Here is a 5,529-nt window from a genome sequence, read left to right on the forward strand (position 1 = left end):
TGTGATCAAGGTCAAGAAGAGAGTTAAGTGGAAAGCCTATCATGTTTGGGCAAGACAAATTGCCTCTGTGTAAAAGCCTGACAGATGTTATTCTTGGAAAGGCTGGAGTTCTGCAGGAGGGGCGACTTGTCAGCCAGCTTTTGTTAAGTGTAGGTGGTTTCGTAATGAGTCAGCACCCAAAAATACTAGCAAGACGTAGCCTAGAGGTTAAACAAGTGATTCTATTGATCTTTTCATTCATCAGATGTGTCAGTCCCACAATCTCTTGTCAGTTATCCAAGAGGTTGGAAACAAATGCAGTATTAATGCATCTCTGCGATCTCTGTTGAGACACGCTATCATTGTTCAGTAAGAAATTGGTTGCTTGTGGCATGAATTAAATGTTTCCTTTCTCTGCTGATGAGATTATTTGAGTGGAGTCACATACACTTTTTTGATCCATAACTTCTTATGCAAAGTTTGGCGAATGTGTGGCATCTATGCGGAAGGCGATAAATACTGGGTACTACCTGGAGAGCACACAAATACTAAAAATACTTCATCAGTCTCTAATATTGTCATTAGTGGGTTATTTTTTTCACTTTCTGCATAATTTGACCTTGCACATTAATCCTGAAAATTTACGAAAACTGTTTGTTTCTTGCAAGAAATAGCAATCGTGTAGGCTGCAAATTTATTTGATTTGTGCTAAATAGTTTGGAAGATTACTCATGCATAAGTAGGGCTGCCATGCATCCAGGAATTCCCAGACATGTCCTCTTTTGGGGGTCCTACATGCCCAACCAGGGGGCATTTTACATTTTAAAGAGAATATCTGGGATTTGGGGTTTTTTATATAGGTATATGCAGTGCTTTGTTTCTGGTGGGACGCATACCCCTAAACATTTTGAGAATCTAAGTTCGGCCTCATTGAGGGGCAATATTTCAATATGAGTAGGAAAATGAGAGTACTCCTAAACCATTTTTTTAGGGGGGGAAAGCACTGGGTATCTATCTGTAGCTGTAGCTGTATCTGTAGCTGTAGCTATCTGTATCTGCTCTGGCGGCTCTAGTTCAGGCTCTGGCTCCGACTTGGGCAACCCAGGTTTTGGCTTGGGCTCTGGCTTTGGTGTGGTTTGGCTCAGACTTGAGCTTGGCGGTGGCAGAGGGGCTGTCAGGCAATTGCCCTAAAAAAAAAATTGTGCCCAGATTTTCACCTCTTGAAATATGGCCTTGAGCTCGTTAGGAGGTTCTAGCAGGCGAGCGCAGCTATCGTATACCCTTGACCGAAGAACGGTACAGTCATACCTCGGGTTACAGACGCTTCAGGTTGCGTTTTTCCAGGTTATGGACCGCCAAACCCAGAAGTACCAGAACGGGATACTTCCGGGTTTCGGCGGTCGCGCATGCGCAGAAGCACTAAATCGCAACCCACGCGTGCGCAGACGCGGGTTGCGAACGCTGCAGGTTGCAAACGTGCATCCCGCACAGATCACGTTCACAACCAGAGCGTCCACTGTACACTCCTTCTCTCTGGGGTGGTCATCCTCTTCCACCGAGCGCACAGCTTTGGGAGGGACGCACATGGAGCAGTGAGGGAGGAAGGGGACACACGCCTAGCCAGTCAGATCAGCCGACTCAAGCCTGGCGATCAATGGGGTGACAGATGTCGCAGCCAGATCGCCCTCACATCCGCCTCTCGAAATATGGCAACCCTATGCATAAGGCTGTTGGAGAGTTCCGACAAAAATGGAAATGGCAATTGCCCATGTTCGCTTTTTTGCCTATGCGCAGGATGAAAAGAAAAAAACCCTTTTGTTGTTGTTGCTTTAATCAGGGATGAACTTTGGTCTTTCAAATTTCAGCATCATCTTGTGCTAGGCCAAAATGCGATGCCCCCTCTTCCATTTTGCTCCATCCACATTCTGCTCTATTCTGCTTTCATTGATGACATCCCCTTCCTGCGCTTTCGTTGAGTTTCATTTGCATTGAAATGAATGGAGCTGGCGATGAAGCCTCACCGCTGATGAACATGAACCCCCAGCTGGGCTTCTGCCAGAAACTAGAGAGGTACATAAACAAGGGACATTGACATGGTTCAACAGGCATGCAAGGGGATTAGATACAAGGCTAAGTGCAAGCGAATGCACTGATCCAACAAGTGACTCACACCTGCCACACTTTCCTTTGGAAGGATGGGTTGGGCATAGCACTTAGCATGGGAAATAGCCGCAGTGCGATTTGCAAGCAAACTGGCACTCCTCTGGGTTGGTTGAGCTTGTAAGGCCTGTTTGCACCACCACTGGTGTCTCCATGTCCGAGGAGATGGAGATGATGTCTATGATGGTTCAGTATCTGACTTAGTCTCAGCAGTCCCATTCTTTGAAGAAGGCTCATCACTGACAGGGAGAACCACTGGTTCCACAATAGGACATGGGGTGTCTGGTGTCACCAGAGCAGAGCACTCTTCTGCTAGCCCATTTGGTGCCTCCCTGGCTCATTCTGCTGGGCCCGGGGGTAACCCAAGAACCACGGTCCAGGTCTGGTCCAGAATCCATAGGTTCTGTTAGGAGTCAGTCCGACAGGGTCAAGGCAGGGCACAAGGCAAGGACAGGTACAGGATCTCAGACAGGGTCTAGCATACTGCAATGTTGCTCCCGCAACCTGGGGCGGGGTCCAACAGCCTTTTATCTTTGTCAGGGTAACGGCCTGTCCTGATCCCCTAGTTACTCACCTCCCTGTTTCGCCCGAAGGCGAGCACTCCTCCTGCGAGTACTCAGGTCTAGTCTTCTCTCCGACCTTAATCTCTGCAGCTCGGGAGACGTCAGCGGGTTACTAGACTCAGAGGCCGCCTCAGCCTCCCCTGACCAAACCGGTAGGGGAGCAGCTGTAAGTGCCCAGCTGAAGGCAACAAGGTAATCTCCGCATCTGGAGCCAGGGCAGGCTCAGGCCCCTGACTCGGCCCAGTTGGTGTTTATTGCAGGGGAACCTGTGCAGACTGGGACTCTTCAGGATCAGGCCCCAGACTTGGTTCAGATGATGCCTGAGGCAAAGGATATGGTGCAGACTGAGACTCCTCTGGTTCTGAGTCCGAGCCCGAGTCCCAGGCCATCACATCCATCATACCCCAGGCTATCAGACATGTCCCTAGGCTTGGACAATTTCATGGGTCCAACCAACACTTTCTCCAACCCACAGAACCCTCCAAAGGGTTGCCCAGCTTTCTGAGCTCCTCTCATTCTTCTTCAGACCACCCACTCCATGACAGCTAAAGGAGAACCCATGCTAGGGGTGGAATAAAAGAATGACAGTATAATTCACATAATTAATTATGTAAGTTATATAAAAAGGTAAAGGTAAAGGTAGAGGACCCCTGGGTGGTTAAGTCCAGTCAAAGGCAACTATGGGATTGTGGCACTCATCTCGCTTTCAGGCTGAGGGAGACAGCATTTGTCCACAGCCAGCTTTCCAGGACATGTGGCCAGTATGACTAAACCGCTTCTGGTGCAATGGAACACTGTGACGGAAACCAGAGCGCATGGAAACACCGTTTACATTCCCGCTGCAGCAGTACCTGTTTATCTACTTGCACTGGGATGCTTTCAAACTGCTAGCTTGGCAGAAGCTGGGACAGAGCAATGGGAGCTCACCCTGTTGTGGGGATTTGAACCGCTGACCTTCTGATGGGCAAGCCCAAGAGGCTCAGTTCTTTAGACCACAGCGTCACCCACTCCCCCCGTAAGTTATATAATTTCACCACAACAGATAACAAGACTAATAATGCAGTTTTGGGCAGAAGATGAACTACAGCAGAACAGGAAAGAGCACAGCATGGAACAAATATAGGGTGGAATGTAATACGATGCCATCTTTTGAAGTTTTCTCTTATTTTCATTGCTTACCTATTAGAAACACATTCAGAACACATTGTGGACACAGCACAGCATGCTAGCCATCTTCCTTCTATGTCTCTCCTAGACAGACATTTAAATTTTTATTGAGAAATGCATTTATAATAAGCAAAAACATCAAAACAAAGTGCTTCATACGAATGGCACATTTCAAGATATGCGTCGCTATTGTTCTCACGTTTTGTGAAATCTATTTCTTTCCACACAGAGAACATTTGCGCTGTTAACTGTGCCAGTTTCACAGAAAGAAAAATGCACTTATAAAGGAAATAGGAGCATATGTTCTCCAAGGAAGAATGATCAAATAAAACGCCCAAAGAGGAACTGTGTTTCTCTTTGCAATTATTGGGTTATGTAGGAAGTAAGAGCATTCACTTCTTCACTGTGGGGACATGTGTGGGCTCCCAATGCAGGGACAGCTCATGCAGCTCCTCCTGATGAAGTAAATGAGTTGTCCCCTCATTCACTAGGCCAGATGCACAACCACAGGAAGCACAGCTTGCTCACACTTCCTAGAAATGGGTGGATTCATCCTGCTATAGACAGTCTGTTGATTCCAGAGACCAGAGAACTAGCAAGCCATCTTAATTATGCTGGCATGCAGCTTTGGGGTTACAGGCCCATGACATCTGAGACTACATTAACAGTACAGCGGTACCTCTGGTTAAGAACTTAATTTGTTCTAGAGGCCTGTTCTTAACCTGAAACTGTTCTTAACCTGAAGCACCACTGTAGCTAATGGGGCTCCTGCTGTTGCTGTGCCGCTGGAGCACGATTTCTGTTCTCATCCTGAAGCAAAGTTCTTAACCCGAGGTACTATTTCTGGGTTAGCGGAGTCTGTAACCTGAAGCGTCTGTAACCCGAGGTACCACTGTACAGGCGACTCCCCCCATACGCAGGGGTCATGTTCTGGGCCACCTTAAGTGAAATTGCGTAAAGTGAGGAGCATGTTCTAAATACCCTTTCAATGCCCTCTCTGCTGCTCTCTCCTCAACCCATACCAAAAACACTGTATCAAAAAATATCCACACCCAGAATTGAAGCTCTGGGGCTGGCAGGAGGCTGGAGGACACGTGGGAAAGCAGCTGCTGCTGCTGTGCTACCCCACATGTCAGCTGTTAGACGGGGAGCGTGAGCAGCATTAAGAGGAGAACCTCTGCTTCTTAATGGCGCTGTTGGAGGGTTTTCGCAAGGCAAAGTTTTTTTGCACCCAGCGCCTCCCTGCCTTCCACATTCCGTGCTGGAGCAAGAGTCAGGTTCCTGAGATGAACTGTGAGTGAAGCCCGTTCCGCCTGTCCCTGGGGAGAATTTGCAAGGATAATTACCCTCAATCATCCTTGTTTTTCCTTCGCCAATGATCTCCCGGTGTTGTGGGGGCTGCCTCCACAAAGTCAGAACATTTGTCCATCTATCTCTAGCCTCTCCTGGTATGTCCCACGGAGGACCTTACGGTCTTCAAACAAAAGCATCTTGGAGGTCCTGGGCCACAGAGAGGTTAGACTGGCCTCAACCAGAGCCAGGGCTTTTTTGGTTGTGGCTCCAATCTGGTGGAACACTCTGTCACAAGAGACTAGGGCGCTGCGGGACTTAATATATTTCCGCAGGGCCTGCTAGACAGAGCTGTTCCGCCAGGCCTTTG

At 48.2% G+C, this 5,529-nt stretch overlaps 1 long non-coding RNA gene across 1 annotated transcript; it reads right to left on the minus strand.

The window, feature by feature from the left end:
* Positions 1–1,178: 1,178 nt before the first annotated feature.
* On the minus strand, positions 1,179–3,955 carry LOC310745168. The gene is made up of 2 exons (XR_014540007.1): positions 3,882–3,955; positions 1,179–2,041 (listed from the first exon to the last, which is right to left on the minus strand). It is a non-coding gene; the product is annotated as an uncharacterized lncRNA (long non-coding RNA).
* Positions 3,956–5,529: the final 1,574 nt, after the last annotated feature.

Source organism: Podarcis filfolensis (genome assembly GCF_964270895.1).
Source record: "Podarcis filfolensis genome assembly, chromosome: 11".
In the NCBI taxonomy this organism is placed as follows: Eukaryota; Metazoa; Chordata; class Lepidosauria; order Squamata; family Lacertidae; genus Podarcis; species Podarcis filfolensis.